The sequence below is a fragment of the Corvus kubaryi genome, unplaced genomic scaffold (assembly GCF_017639235.1).
Source record: "Corvus kubaryi isolate FWS band 111438036 unplaced genomic scaffold, C.kubaryi_AGA036_p1.0 37397, whole genome shotgun sequence".
NCBI lineage: Eukaryota > Metazoa > Chordata > Aves > Passeriformes > Corvidae > Corvus > Corvus kubaryi.
In genome coordinates this window covers 10,791,671-10,808,053 of record NW_024581136.1, presented here as the reverse complement: position 1 = coordinate 10,808,053, position 16,383 = coordinate 10,791,671, and the positions used below count along the sequence as shown (strand labels likewise).

The 16,383-nt window shown below is 44.3% G+C and overlaps 1 long non-coding RNA gene across 5 annotated transcripts in view; it reads left to right on the top strand.

Moving 5' to 3' along the window:
* LOC121671115 overlaps positions 1 to 10,021 on the top strand; it is a 62,406-nt gene extending 52,385 nt beyond the window's left edge. For all 5 annotated transcript variants that reach the window (XR_006018399.1, XR_006018397.1, XR_006018398.1 and 2 more), the window contains 3 exons: positions 1,739 to 1,831; positions 2,949 to 3,107; positions 9,253 to 10,021. This is a non-coding gene — a long non-coding RNA (uncharacterized LOC121671115). The remainder of the gene's footprint in view (positions 1 to 1,738; positions 1,832 to 2,948; positions 3,108 to 9,252) is intronic.
* The last annotated feature ends 6,362 nt before the right edge of the window (positions 10,022 to 16,383 follow it).

Genomic DNA, 16,383 nt, shown 5'->3' with positions numbered 1-16,383 from the left:
TGGCAGGGGGCAGGGCAGGAGGTTTTGAATGAACAGTTAAAGTCAGGCTTCTTTCCTCAAAGCCTTGAAGTCATGGTCTGGCAGAAGGATCCACCAACATTTGTGAAATGGACAAGGGAGAGCAGAGAAGAGAAGAACCATCTCTCTGGTGCCAGGTCATACCCCTGATGCTCCCTGTAACAAAGCCTGACCTCGCAGTTTTGACTACCAGTCAGTCTCTGTGGTACCCTGTGGCCTTGGCTGTTACCCTGCCTTCCTCTCTGAGGAGACAATTCCTCTTGGGCAGCAAAAAAGGCACATTGGCAATGGCACAGCAAGAAATTCTGCCTTTCTGCTGCCTACACTGTACATGCCCTGTGAGAATGAAGCCTGCCTGAAATCTTTCCCTGAAATCTTAAAAACAGAAATGGGCATGGCACATCTCAGTGTTCATTGAATTGGGATTGAATCCTAATATTCTTTGGTCAAACCTCAAGTTTGGAGGATGTCTGAGCCTTGAATTTGGGTTCTTGACATTTTAGAAGTAGTACTTCTCTAGAACCACTCAAAACTCTCCAAATGAAACCAGATCTGTGGTTTTCCCCACTTCCCTACTGGGCTGCTTTGATTTCTGAGCCCTGGGTTTACCAAACAGAGGCCACTTTTCTTCCTCCTACAGAAAAGTATTGTCACCAGGATGATGTGAAGCAAGGAAATTTTGCTGAAGCCTTGATCTGAAATATTTTATTTCAACGGAGGTTTTTTGCTTACTTTCATGTCTGTATATAGCTTTCTCCAGAAGTTCTTTTGTAAGACTCAGACTCTGCTATGATTGAAGTTGATTCTGTACTCTCAGTTTTCCCACTTTGATTGGACAAACTTCCTTTTTTTTATCCCTACCCAGACTGTGGAGACAGCCCAGCACAAGGACCCACAGTTGGTTGTGGTCCTGCACCGGGCTCTCCATGCTGACACCTACACAGGGCCCTTGGGTTTTTTTGGGCATCAGAACAGGTGTGGTTATTCAATTACTCATGCAAAGCTGGGCTTTTAAAATCCCACCCCCCAAGAACTCTAAGAGATACTTCTGGTTCATTTTTTCTCTTTAAAGCTCTTTATCAATGTGGTAGATAGAGATGTAGTTCCCTGTTTCATCTGAAGGCATTTGGTATCATGACTGTAAAGTGATATAAATACTTTCATTATCAGCAGTTGATAGGCATTCAAGGTAGGTTGTGGGATGATTACATTTGATACCTTTGTGGAGCAATGGTAGTAATATCATGAATAATATCTTTTAAAATACATTCTGTTTTATAAAGAAGTGGCTTTGGTTTGGATCAGTTGGAAACCTCTGGAACAATTTAATAATAAAACTAGAAAGAAATTGCTCCTTCTTTAATATACTTTCAATATTGGGTCTCCTTAGTCAAGAAAAGATTGCTGTCGAAATTAACTTTGTGAAGATCTAGTCAAAGCAAAAATAACACTGAAATAGTGTTGATTCTTACAAGATAAACATTCTTTCTGGAGCTGTTCTCGAAGGACATTTCACCTGGAACAATAAGATTAGGTGAGAAGGAATAAAAAAAAAATAGTTTCCTAGATGTTGCAAGGTCTGATTTTTTGTAAAATAAATACATTGTATAATTAGATTGATGAAAGCCCTGTTTCTATAAGGGTCAGGATAAAGTGATAAATTAACTTGTGATTTCCACACTTTCAAAACTCAGTACCTTTCATACTTGTATTTCTCTAGGTTTCCAGAAAAACAGATGAATTGACTCTGTGTGTTCTCCGGGATAATGTGTATCAGAAACCCTATATTCTCCCTCAAAAGATGCCCTGCATGGTAAATATTACGTCTTCACCCAAACTCTCTTTCCATGTCAGCCTTCTAGCTCCAAGCTGTTCCATTTGTCTGCAGAGAGCAAAGGGTGAATCACTGTCTTAATTAAGGTCAGTGTGTGATACCTTTGCTATTCTTCCAGTTATTTGCAGCTGGTGAATAAAGAGTTAAAAATAGGACATAGACTGTCCTCTTCTGTGGTCTTTACTGCTAGCCCAGAATGTTTATAGAACCTTTCTCAGTGATAGTGTCTTTTGATTAATATTCACAGTTCTATCCAGAATTTTCTTTAAAAGCGTAAGTTGAATGCAGCCCACAAGATCAATTGAATTGTGTTTGCCAGTACATCATTAGCAAGTCAGGCCATTCGTCACACTGGAATTTTTTTCAACCTAACTCTGAGTTGATTGATCTTCATAGTTTTAGTGCCCCTTGATAGGTTTATTTTTGTGTAAAGCACATCAGTAGAAATATCTCAAATCATATCCATTTCTGAAGCTCCAGCTAGAACAGTAGTTGAAAGTCAAGGTCAGGATCTTAAAAGGGGGGGGACAGACGAAAGAGGGAAGTGGGTTTTACATCAGTGCAGTGTTTTCTCCCAATAACTTGTATGAGCTTCATTGCAGGCCCCAAGGGAAAGAATTTTCCGCTTGGACTACAGAAGGGAGTGTTGAAGTGTTGGGAGAGGCAGGATGAGAAAGCAGCTATGTTGTTCTTAGAAAAGCTCCATTGGCAAACTAGCACAATAATTTTGCAAAAGGAAAAAAGTCCTCCCTGAGAAGGAGAATTTTGCTGACAAGGTGTTAAGAGATGAAATATCTGCTTTTATTTCATTCTGTTCTCTAAAGGGATTTAGAATTTTGCTGTGTAGCTCTTTCATCCCAAACTAACTTTCAAAGTAAATCCAGTTCCCAGTTCCTCTGCCAACACACTTTTTAAAGGTGCAACAGAGCTCTGTTTTCAGAACTTCATCTTGTTTGAAATTTGTTGGGTTTTTTCTGGCCTAAAGTGAGCACGAGTGCTTTGTGTTCTGTAAAAATAGTGGTAACATGGTTGACTCCTGCAGGAGTCAACCATGGCCAGATGTTTCTAACATTAGGTTGTATGTGATTTCCTCCAGGATTAGAACAGAGATCAAACAAAGGCTCCTTAATGCTGCTTGGAGACTGATCTCTGGCCTCATCCCTCTGTTCCAGTGCCACAGTTGGTGGGCAGTGCTGGGGACCACTTACTCTCCCTTCTAGTGCTCCAGCTGGATCACTGGCACCAGGTCTTTAAGGTATGTTACGGCAATGATAAAAAACAGCGTTATAAGATTGCTGTAGTGCTTGGATTCAGCTTGTTGGTCTGGCCTTTCAGTAGGTTTGTAATGGCACCAGAAAATGGTTTTGACCCCTATTCCTCCTGGATTGTCTGTTACTATTCAGAGTCTCTCCTGCAGGTGTGAGTATCTCTTTCAAAGAGTGGGTGAAAAGACTGAAGGAGAAGGGTGCTCTGTGTGTTCAACTTGTATCAGCATTGAAGCATGTGTAGCTGTTCCCCCATCAAGGCACGCTAAGTAGGGACACCTCACAAGGTGATGTAAGGGCTGGATTTTATGACCTGAATGCAAAACCTGTATTAGTTTCAACCTGCTTCTGGTAACATGTGTCTAATGCTAAATTATCTCTTTCATGTGGTTTTTGTATTATACGCTAACCTCAGATTGCTTTCATGTGTTCAACTTTCACGAGTTCAAGAGTTTTGCAGGAAGAGCAGTGAAATGTGTTTTTGTCAATCTCTTTAGTTTTTGGGCCAAGCTGGGTTTCCAGTGGGCAATTGGAACAGCACTGACTGCCTGGAGGAGCAGGAGTCAGCAGCCTGTGTGGTGCAGGCATGTGTGAGTGCATGTGCATGGAAGTGACTACAGAGGATGCTGCTTGGGAAGAACTGTAATGGTGCAGGTCAAAGGCTAGAACAACCCAGTGACAAGCACAACATGTTGGATTGGGAAGTAACACTACAGAGTCCATATTGTCTTAAGCATCTGTGTTCCTAGAGATGTAGATGTGAGCGTGTAAATGATAGCCCTCTCAATGTTTCCTGCTGAGAAATGCTGTGCCACAGTAGGGGGCTGGACTGATGGCTCTAGGGCTGCTGGGCTCACTTCTTGCTGACCTTCTAAGCCTGAATCTGATTTTTAAACTAGAACTAGTTTTAGATACCTTGGGAAATACTTAAGATGAGTGGCTTCCCCAGCTGGTTATTGAGACAGGGTTAGTACCAGCATGGCAATAGTCACGGGGACTTCGTGCTTGTCATGTTTTCATGTGGATTTCCTGCCTTTAAAGCCAAGTATCCACAGCCCCTAAATCTACCTGGGCCCACAGTGGCCTTCCAGAGACTAGCCATGGAAAGGATGAAGCGAGCAGCCCCAGGGGGTTGTCCTAATGCCCATGGGGAGGCAGGAGCAGGGAAGCAGGGCAGTGCAGGGGTTACAGCCAGGCTGGGGGAAGGAGCGGAGGCATGCCAGCATGCCAGGGATGCTTCTTCCAGACTGCCCCTGGCCAAGGGCTGTCACTGTGATGGATGCCACAGTGTGGGCTGGCAGACAACATCTTCCTTAGGGGCTGTCTCTTTTCTTCTGCACAAAAAAGCCCCAAACCTCCCCACTTGCAGCACCTGCTTTGCTCCTCCGTGCTGCAAATCCTCCCTGGAGGAAGAGGTGGGACAGCTCCTTCTGTCTTTTCCTGAGTGGGATAATCTCAGCATGAGTCACTTGCAGCAGGATGTGGACCCTGTTTCTTTGGAAACTGCACCCAGCTAGCAGCTGCACAGCTCAGCACGTCCGTGACACAGCTTCTGGAACAGGGCAGGGCACCTTCCAGACTGAAGCACCCAAGGGCAAGGCTTGAGCATGCTCTAATTTTGTGAATGGCTCTTGCCTGAGAGCAGGACGCAATGACCAGAAAAGGGTGGGGATACTGTAGATCCATTTCCCTCATTCTTGGTGTCCAGTTAGTACCCTCAAACTGTTCACTCCTGAGCCTCCAGGGAAAGCCACAGGAGCAGTGAGCTCTCTATTACAGATACTGGCTGTAACACAAAGGGAGATATTGGTTCATTGATCACTTCATGGTCTTGGTTCATATCTCATTCGGGTTTCTTGGTGGCTGAGGTGTATTCCTGAAATGTTCGTTTGAGTCCCAGCCTTTTTGCTGTGGGAATCTGCCTTGCTCCTGCCTGAGTCTTCTTCTTTTTTCCTCATTTTAAACGTATCTCAGGAGATTATCAAATATCTCCTAGACCAACACCTTCCTTTCCTCACAGAAAGGTCTACCCTCCCTTTGAGTCATTGGAAGACACTACCCCAAAGCCATTTGCTTGGGCTGAGTGACACGCTGGGCAGTTAATGAACCAGCACAGCTGTGTCCAAGCATCCCAGCAATGAATATGGGCTAAAATAGAAGCCACAAGCGGGAAACATGCAAACCCTTCCTGTGCCAGAGACGAAATCCAGGGAATGCTGGGCCGGATTGCTGGCTTTTCACGCCTCTCACTAAATAAATCCCAGTCTGCAGTCCACCCGTCCGCTCTGTCAGAGTTGGTGGCTCCTTAAAAGCTTTATGGAGGCATTTCCATAGAGGCATCTTCCAGTAACAACAGAAACCCTCACACAACACCTTTAAGGTAGACACATGTAATTAGGCTGGTTTTCGGGAAGCTGGTTTGTTGCAGGCAAATGACCCGTTGCAGAGTTTAAATTACCAGGTTGCCCAGTTTTTAACCTCACAAAGATTTTGTTACAGTTAATCCTTCCCTGATGGTCCCTGCACCCTGTTCCAAGTAACTTCCATGGTACACCTTAAGTCTATTTAAAAGAAAGGGTGGAGTACTTGTCTCACTTATTCCAGCAAGGAAACAAATCTAGGCCAGTCAAAAGATTTCAACTAATATTGGATGATACTCAAAATATGAAGATCTTTGGGTTGTTTAATGAACCAAATGTGGTGAGTGGAAGAAAGTTGTCTAGCTTTTAATCAAGGTTTTTGCAACGCTGGATGCAGAAGTGGAAGCAGTAGTTACTGTGTAGCCAGTTCTCATAATTTTATTCTGAATTTTGCACTGTGATGCTTTTATTAAAAAAAAATAAATCTGTTTACATCTAAGAAATTTAGTTCCCATAAAAAACAACCAACCAACCACCAAACTCCCCAAACAACCCAAAATGTGTTTCTAGCCCTTACACTTATGTAGAATATGACCCATGTACATCCCAAAGTAAAATAAAAGTACCTCACCGAATCTTACCGTTTCTGAGTCAAGCCCTGTACACTCATATTCCATTTTGCATTTAACTTTTTGTGGTGTTGGCATTTCTGCAGTTATAAGTCAAGGGCTGCCCTGAAGCAGTGATTTGATCTCCCTTGCCTGAGCTTGCCCCACAAAAGCCTATCGGTAATAAATATTATCCCAAGTGACTGTGGTGTAAGTAATGGCATTCCTTGCCCAAAGATCACCCCCGAAAAATCACTCTCTGTTCATGTTTGGAAAGAACTGTTGGAGAGAAAGGTGCAAATGACTCTTGCCTCTGCTCGTAATGTCAGATACAGTTCACCTGGACACCAAGAACAAAATAGACCCAGCAGAACCCAAGCAGTCTCTAGTTCCTGATGTCTGCCCCTGTTTTTCTGGTGATGCCCATGTCTGAGGCTGTGCTCAAACCACCCTCACCTTCCTTTTCTATAAGGAAGAGCTCTTCTGGTGTGGCAGCCCAGGCCAGCTGTACACAGATGTGCACCTTCCCAGCAGCAGCAAGGCCAGGCTCACTCTAAACAAGGACTGATGCCTTGGGCCTGAGCTTGGCCAGCAGACACCAATATAGAAAGATGTGAAGGACATCAGACCCTGCATTTAAGCCCTCTGTGGCTTGAATCCCCTCTTTTTCACCAGCACCATGGCTCCAGCATTGCCCTGGAGAGGCTTCCACACAGTACTGTGGGATAAGCCCAGGCACTCCCTCCTGCACTGCCCACGGGAGGTGAGTGTCACTGGTGATCCTATGAGGAAAGAATGAGTCTCCTTTTTTAGTACTCCTTTCTTCTTCCTTCTTTTGTTTGCAAATAGAAGCAGTAGAGGGTGGGAGGATGTGGAAATATGCTTCATCTGTATTTTTAATTGAGCACTTTGCCTTTTAGGCTTTGCTGTAAAATATGATAGATTTCTTCAATAATAATTGCACTGGGGGAAGCAAGCTTCATCTGAGTTGCATAAGACTTGCTTTATCCAGGCATGTGGTTTTATAAGAGCTTAAATGTGATTATCTAGGAAAGACCACAAGCTTTTGTTTAGTGATAAGGAGGGTCAAAAAAAATTAAAGGAAACACAAGCCATAAACCCCTGTCTGAAGGCTGTTTTGTTCCACCACAGTACACTAGTGATTCTCCCTGGAATCAGCATGTGGTTCCCTTATCTTGTGGTGGGGAGATAGAAAGTCCCTGGGGAAAGCAGCAAACTGCCTGAGTCTTTGAGTCAAGGAATGGAAAACACAGAGTGTGATTCTCGGAGTCCCTGTCCCTAATCCATCCTTAAATATTCCCATAGTTCTGTGCAGTTTGAATTCCCTTAATTACGTGATGGATTTACAGTTCAACATTTCAGATATAATTACCTCTTATTATCAAAAACAAAGGAGACATGTGCTAGTCTGAAAGAGTAAAGACATAGCCCCATGGAGAGGGATTAGTTCATCTTGTCTTTTCCTCTCACACATGCACGTGCAGATATTTCTGCAGAAGTCCCTCTATATCTACTTGTGAGTGTGTTCATTGCTCCTTGGCTTCCAGGGCTGCCCTTTCTTCATGCCTCTGGGAAGTGGTTGAAAAGTCCTTTGATTGATTAAGTTCATGGTCATCATCATAGGCTTGGGTACCAACAGGGTCCAGCTATTTGAACTTTGATATATATGGCAAGACTAAATGGAGCTGTTGAACAGTGCTTCCCAAGGTTTGGACAACTGGAAACCTACTGGGCATCAGACAAGAGCACTGTGGCACTCAGTGAAATCACTGTACCTGGTTCATAGAAAGTAAAATTCTTCACATGAATGTTGGCTGTGTGAGGCACTAAATCTCATTTGTTACATCATCTCTTTGGAGTTCTTTTTGCATTTAAAACAGGCAATGTGTCTGCAGGATCTTCCATACCTTGCTTATTCTCTCACTGGAAATATCTTGAGTTACTTTTGGGACCTGGCTGTTGAAGGAATTGACTGCAAATGGAAGGAGGGCTGGACTCCAGTGTTCTGTTTGCATTTAGACATTTTTATGAAAACTATTCACTTACCACTATCCAGTCAAACCGTTTGAGTCCACACCCAAAAATAAACATGATAACTGATACCCTTTGCTACCTGCCTTTGCTAGGTGGACATCATTAAGATTGGACCACAAGTAGTGAAAATTAATTTAAAAAAAAATTAAAAGATGCCTTTTAAGGTAAGTAGTGCTGGTACAACCGAGGGATACTGAAACAAAGGGCAGTGAGGTGTGTATGTGGACACACAATTTTGGAGAATGACACTGAAGAATTAGCTCCATTACAGCAGGGTGGTGCCATTTCTCATATCAGTCTCCTTCATCTCTCTGTGCCCTGTGCCAGGAATAAAAGGTTGTGATGATCAGTGAAACAGAAACAGCTACCTGATGGTCCTGTTGTGTACACACTGGGGGTGTCCCCTTGGAGACCATGGGCAGCAAGGGCTGCATTCCTGTTTTCACCCAGATGCTGGGGGTTGCTTGGAGAAGCCCGTCCATCAGGCAGGTTAATTGGGGGCTTCATCAGCACCGGCCCTCCTTGTTGTGTGGCTTCTTGCTGCCCCTGCAGAGCTCCCAGAGGGGAACAACTCGGTTACCAAATCACCCCAGGAGAAGAGGAGAGTTGGGCTTTGGGCACTGTTTTTTTGCTTGCAGCCACATGTGGCTGTGCAAGTCATCCAGGAGTGAGGCCACTAAATCCTCGTGGGGGTATAGGCTTCTTCTGCCTGTTTGCAGCCCTCTGCCCTGCTTACCAAGGTGGTGTCAGAGGGCTGCCTTGGCACAGCCTGTGGTCCTCCAACGGGGATTAATCCCACTGAATGTGGACACGGCAACGCCTACACCTGAACTGTCTAGACACCCCTTCTAACAGCAAAAAGCAAGAGGTGTGTCTAGGGGCTGAGTCACTTTAACCTGACATCCCACACAAGCCTGGCTAATCTTCCCTAAAAATATGCCAGTTTTTTTCCAGCAGCTGTGACACAAGCCCAGAGTGCTCATGTTGGATGGAGATCCTGGGCTGTAAGGCAAGCTGAATCCCTCTCTCTGTCTTTGTGTTGGCCATGGCCATGTAAAGCATCAACAGATGAGAAAGCTGATTTGTTCTGTACTTGTCTTTGTGTCTTCCAGGTCTTCTGCTGCTTCTGGGGTTGAGAAAGGAACATCCAGCTATCAAGTCAGTGCTCCATCTTGAATTTTTATATATCCCTCTTCATCTTATAATGAACTGTACACCTGGAAGTGTGCCTCAGTGTGGTCAGTGCAACCAGCTGGGCACAGTGCTGAGCAAAGATTGTATCTCCTCTCTCTAGGAAGTCAGAGCTACCATCAGTTACACACAAAGTCCCCAAATATCTTGGTATCTCCTTTGCCCAAGCATGAGACCATGATATCACCTACTGTGCTGGGGGTAAGTTGGGTCCCTCAGCAAAGAAAAGCCTACTTCACCAGGCTTCAAAAAAGAGGGGAGATTTTAAGTGGCTTTCAACTGTGTGGCTGGGGGCCTGCTAGCTGCTCTCCAGTTCTGGGCTGCTTCCAGATCCTGGTGACAGGCACGGCATTCAGCAGGAGCTCTAACAGCCAGTCCATCAGAGCAGCAGTATATAAATCAGAGGATGGAGGCAAGAAACCATTGGGGTCAGAAGCTGGCTTTAGGAGTATGTTTTCACCCATCTGAAATCTGTCCACTGTCTGAGATGTTAAGCCATTTTCTGAGCTTCTCATCATTGTGTTGTGCTGTTTCTTTCCGTCCAGTTTGTATAAAGAACAAGCCTTTGGGGTAGAACTTTTCTGCCTTTGACACTCCCAATCCATTCTTGCAAGTTTATGTTTGTTGCTGTTGTTGAGTAACCTGTAATAAATAATGTTTTGGTCAAGACTCTTAAAATGGATACGTGAACCTCAAAGCATCTCTGAGTCGTCTGTACCATGAGGGCCATTGCTCCTGATTTAGGATTAGGTGAGGCACTGACATCCTAGGGCATTTTAGAGTGAGACCAGACAACCAAAAATTTGTGCTGTATTGTATTTAGGAAGATGTAGCATCCCTACAAGGAATCCTGCACACCTGGATGTAGACAAAGGAACAAAGTCCTGAACAGTCTAAAAGAAAATACCTCCTCCATCCAAGAAATGTGGGTTAGACAGGAGATTTTTGCCTTGTGCCTCCTGCTTCAGTTTAGAGTTGATCAAGCAACTTCCTTCTAGAGACAAAGTGTTTCTGTAAGTGGCAGAAGAAAAATATTGCAGAGAAAAAACCTTAGGCCTTGAATTCCAAAAATACTGTCTCCTTTCAAATTAAGATTTATAGGCAAGAAGACAATCTCTCTTACAGAGTTTTTCCTGTCACTTGGAGTCCACTCACTGGAAACAAACATACAGTTTAAAAATATATTGGAAGAGCAGCTTGGACACAGAGAAAGGAATGACCTGTAGTCTTAAAAAACAGAGAAGCTTTTCAGTAGCTTGGGGCTTGGAACAAGAAGCTAAAAGTTATGTAACACCAGTGAAATTTGGGGCATTCTTGTTACCTAAAAAATAACCGTTCTTGGCTTCTCACATTAGTATCTCTGCTTAGGGATTACGTTAACTGTTTTGTGGGGAAGCTGGATGAAAATCTGCAGCTGTGGTGGTGAGTTTTCTTCAATGTGTGAAGGGTCAGGATGAGCGAGTGGTTGGGTCATTTGAGGGCTGGTGTTCCTGAGCCCTCTTTGCCTGGGATCCAGACAGCCCTTCCTGCTGAGAAACACTGTCCTACTTCTTCAGTGCGAGACAAGCAACAGAAGCAGTCAACTGTTTCCAGTTAATGCTACAAGCATGAAGTGGCTTCTGGAGTTATCAAAGCGGAGGTAACACAGCTCCTTTTTTGCTCTCCCTCTTGTTCTTTGTTTTATGAAGATAGTTTTGGTTCTTGCAAAATTCTAAGAGATGTTGTGTGGGATTTTTGCAAGGAAAAGGTTTGGTTTTGCTCTCATGCTTCAGCTCCTGAGGATGAAGAATGGCCTGGACAGAGCTGAGGATGCCCACGTGCACCTCCGAGGTGGAAACAATGGGTACCACTAACTGTATTCAAGGACACAATTTCATCTTCAGCATGAGTGGAAAGTATGTGGGAATGCTTAATAGCTTTTCCTAAAACAAAACAAAAACCTAAACAAATTGCCCCCTCCCATAAAAAACCAAAACAGCAAAAAAACCCAAACCCCTCAACCAAACAACAAAACAAATAGAGGCATATGTGTTTCATTTAAATAAAAACAAGCCCAGATTAAAATATATATATATTTGTGTATATATGTATGTACATGTGTATAACATCTTTGGAACAGAATAGAGCAAGGACTTGTTTGTCATGTAATATGGCAGCCCAGCAATGCATGGCAATGCCTTTGCTGCTTTGGTGAGCTGGGAAGGTCTCAGCCATGCTCTGAGGAGCACTCTGCTGTGTCCCTTAGAAAGCACTGTCTAGGAAATGGGGAAAGAGGTGCAGAAGATGTTTTGTGACCTTTGAAACTGATAACTTATGTCTGTAAGTTGAGCTGCTTTTTGGAACTGTGTCCAGGTTGTCATGGGGCTGCTTAAGAAACCCCAAAATCCCACAGTACCACCAGTGGCCCTCCCTTTGTTTCACCACAGATGCCATGCACAGGGGCAAAACCTGTGGATCTGCCTTCAGTAGCTTTTGGTTTCATTCCTTCTTTTGATTTTATTCCTTCTTTTGTTTTTATTCTTCATGGTATTCAAACAGCACAGTCTCTTTGTGTCCTGTCCCTTATACACCCCTGTGACCATTTAAAGGGGTCCACAGTCTGTCTACATAAGAGCATGTGTGGGCATAGAGCCCATCTGTTCTCCTAATGACTAGATGGGCTATTACACATACATTTAATAATTGTATCACATGCCTACTTTTCTCTGTGTGAAAAGCATAGAGGTACCTATCAACAGATATAAATGCCTACTAAAATGCTGTGATGTGGTAGAAGGGCTCTTAGCAGGAGATGTGTGGGAAGTAATCTTTGTTATGGCTCTACCAACCTTAACTAACCCAACTGTGATGATCCCAAGCTGAAGAAACCTTTGTACCACACAGTATTTTCCAGTTAATTATATATATTTGTGCATCTGGGTGTGTGTGTGTGGACAAGTGAGATCATCCATTCCTGTGAGAGTTTTTTTATGCTATCCAGAACATTTTTCCTCTCACTAGCTCCTTTGCAGGAGCTCAACAACAACAAAAGCGCCAAGAGCCTTCCCTCTCATCTGGTGTCTGCAGTCCAGTGTCTGCACTGGGGTGTGGACTCTCCAAGTCAACTCCAAGAACTGCTCCAGCTTGAGTCTGCTGCATTTCCAAGCTCAGATAACATGGGATGTTTTCAGGCCAGCCTGGCTGCTGGCCGGGTTCTTTCCAGAAGTGGGAAATGGGAACCAGGAAAACAAATACTTTATTTTTTTTTTTAGTTTGTATGTGTCTGAATATGAGAGAAAAATGACAGAGAAAAACTCTAGATTTTGAGCCATCTGGCATCTCTTAGTGATGTGCAAGGGTCTAGCTCACCTTTAATTCAAACTGGTTTGTTCTAAAGTTGTGTTTGAAAAATTCTATTTTAGTACTTGCTTAGAAGTCTAGGAGTTAGTTTTGGTTGATTTTTATAAGGTGGGTTGGTCTCTGTAGGGTTTTTTCTTTTTGAAAATGGCACTATTATTTTCTCCTTCCTGTATTTTCTTGGATCAGAAGGTTCACTGAGATGCCAAACTCTGGCTGGCTACAGCTTCAGCACATCTTGTAACAATGCAGGCCATGACATGCCAGAGTGATGGAGCGTGGTATGTACAGTCCAGGAAAGATGTGACAGATTAACACTGCTGATAATGTTCACCATTCCAGATCTTCTACTAAAATCCCCTTCTTCCAGGTAGTTTAACTCTTGAGACACTGACATGAGAAGAAAAGAAAGAAGCAATGATCATTACTGTGTTGAAGATAAAAATCTCCAGGGTACCCTGGAACTTTGCTTTGCCAAAGATGGAAAAGAAAGGACAGATTACCAGAAGCAGTCTGAATTCAGATAATTGTGTTTTTCTGGAAAAGAAAGGAGGGAAGGAAACACTTGTTAGTTTGTCATTTTTCCCTGCCTTGTCAAGAGAGCCACTGGTATAGGGAAACTAGAGCCCTGCTCGTTATTTGCAAGCATTTATTAATATATATATTGGTTCTTATGAAACAGAATCATCACATTAAGTTCCAGCTGTTTCTATTTACCTTCTTAATTATCTGATTGTGTGTATTCCTATGGCATTGGCTACTACACATCATCCACCCATCCTTGCATCTGTGCTGGAGAGCAAAGTTACTAAAAGATTAGATCAGTTATTGCGCAGATTTACTGCACCATATCTGTTCTGCTGTAGCCAGCCACGTGCACACCCTCAGCCAACAGCCTTCAAAAGGCAGCCTGTGCCATGTTCAGCAAGGACTTAACCACCTCCCCTGGTCCCAGGACAAGAGCTGGAAAAAGGGAAGTTACCTTATTGTAAGTGGTGTTCTCTGAAATTACACCCTCGCTCACCTTGCGGTAACTTGCTCGCGTAGTCATGGCCTTAAGGCTTTTCTTTAGTATCCATGGCCACAACATCTAAGCATTTTTATAGTACAGCACACACTAAACATTAATTTCAAATTATTGAGAGTATTTTCATGACTCAACAACTTTCTAATGACTGCGTACCTTGTTAAAGTCTTGCAGCTCTTTAATAACAAAGTTTTCTCTGATCCCCTTGGCATTCAAGCACTCTGTATAACTGAAAAGAAATGCATAGCTGAAGTGGTTTTTAGGACACGATTTAAGGTGAGCCCAAAGCAGCAAAGGACTCTTTGAACATCTCCAGAGTGGACACTCCCAGAGCTGTCTGTACACAGTTTGAATTAATTATTCTCTTCATGGAAATTGTACAAAATGTCCCTCAGGCTCTTTTTGACTGCCTTGCTGCCCTTTTGTGATAATCCCTTGCTATCCACTGGTCCTAAACTTAACATACAAAGCTATTTTTATCTAGGGGCTAGGGTGTGAATAAATGCAAGGAATGTCTCTCAACATGACTTTGTGTTTGTGAGCCTTTCTGAAGCTTGACTGGAAATGCTCAAACTTTCTTGCAAGCTGCCTTTGAGCATCCTCCTGTGACATAGCTGCAGTCAGGAGGATTCCTTCTCCTGTGGGTCACGCAAGTCAGCGAGCAGCCAGGAGCAAAAGGGAAGCTTGGAGGCAGACCGGAGGCTTAGGAGATGGATCCTCTGGCCTCTACTCTTCAGTGCACTGCATAAAATGACCTTGGACAAGTCTCCTTGCCATCCTTGTGTAATGCAGGTGTGACAGAGCCATGCTCTCTGCCTTTACTGGGCTCAGCTCAACCCCTTTAGCTGGGGTTTCAAGAGCACCTTAGGGAGATGGGTTCCCAGCCCTCCACTAACTTTAAATGGGGACACGTGTGCCTCTAGGGTTCTTGAAAAACCCAGCCCTTAATGTTTTATGGAAAGGGTATAAAGGGCCAGAAGAAAAGGAGGATTTTGTTCACATCATTTGTTGTGATGAGTCTTTTGGATGGACGAAATTCAGTGAAGCATTGCAAAGATCCTCTGCAACAAGCCCCACAACCTCTGTCTTTAATGACCATCAGCAGAGAGAGCACACAGCACACCTGCTTTATACCCAGATGGCACTTCAGTCAGGCAGCAGCCAGCAGCAGGATACCTGCTTTGCAAGAGCCTCACTGAGCTCCTCCTGGCAGCTGGGCTGCTTCTGAGAGTTTGAAAGGTATGCAACTCTAGTTGTCTCATCATTTAAATATTGGTTGAGAAATAACTTCTGCTAGACTTACAAAAAAACAACCAACCAAAAAAACACAAGCAAAACAACCAAAACAAAAACCAAGCACCAAAGCCAGTAAACCAATGTAACCAGCTTGGGACCCGGCCATGGCAGAGCTGCTGTTTGGGGTGAGTCAGATATGTGTCTTTGGGCACTGCCATCTGTGCTCCAGCTGTGCTGGAGACCACACTGGCAGGTTTTCTGGCTCAGGTCTTGATATTCCCTTGTACCTGCCTGGTTCAAGGCTTCCACAGGGGTCCTACAGAGACCCACCACAAGCTAGGCTGGGATAAAGGCTGGCTTAGAGACAACATCAGCTTGCTTGTGAGAGGGACAAAACACCTACAAGCAGCAGCAGCCCTACCACTGCACGGGACCCTACAGGCATTCAGTGGGCTCTGCTGTGACAAATGGTGGTCTCAGATGTTCTGGGCCCATGAGAGCTGTGGCCGGTCAGTTTGGGTCACAGGTAACATGACCAGCATTCTGCCAGGCCATCATCCTTCTTATTTCAATGTAAACACTTCCCACCTGTCCCAAATATGCATGCCATTCTCAAAGACTCTCCAGCATTGCTTGCATTTGCAGAACTTTATTCCCTGCTCCCGCTCCCTGTGCCGCATCTGTTCCCATCACAGCTGTGGCCACCCTGTTCTGGCTGCTGACACCGTGGCCCCCCTTTCCCTCCAAACCACCTCCCCTTCCAAGATCAAAATACTCTGTTTTTATTTATTTACCCTGCAGCTGTCAGTGTTGTGTCTGGGTCACTGCACTGCAACGTGGACGGATACAGGACACACGATATGTGGAAAATCCTTAAAACCGCAGTCCCGGTAGTAACCAACATACATACCATCAACAAATATATCCCTTGGCCCCTTCATTTGAAAACAACAGGTCCAGGTGATGGAACAAATGACGTTGGAGGCTGGTACGAGGTCCTGGTCCAACGTAGAGCTGCATTTGCCTGTGGTTGGGGAGAAGAGGCAGGGCTGGAGATAGCGGCTACCCCAGGGCTGCCCATCCCGATGGTTTTTGGCACTGCACAGAAATACACAAGGCAGAGATGTGGCTCTGAGATACCAGAGCTTTGTTGTCTCTCTGCCCCACATGCTGCTTTTTGAGATGAAGGGAAACGCTGTCTCAAATGTCTCAAGGTGGAAGATGCTGTTGAGGAACAGGAAGCAGCTGGGATGGTGCATGGTGGCAAGGAAAGGCAGAGCCTGGAATGAGTTTGTTTTTCTTCTGTTTGCTGATTTCAAGCTCATTATCCAGACACTGGCTTTGGAAGTGAAGCCTCAGCCCTGTTCAGCCATAGCACCTTATAAACACAGGTTTACGGACAGGCTGGTCCATTGGCTCACCAGTAGCCTCTCATTCCTACATCAGTGCTTAG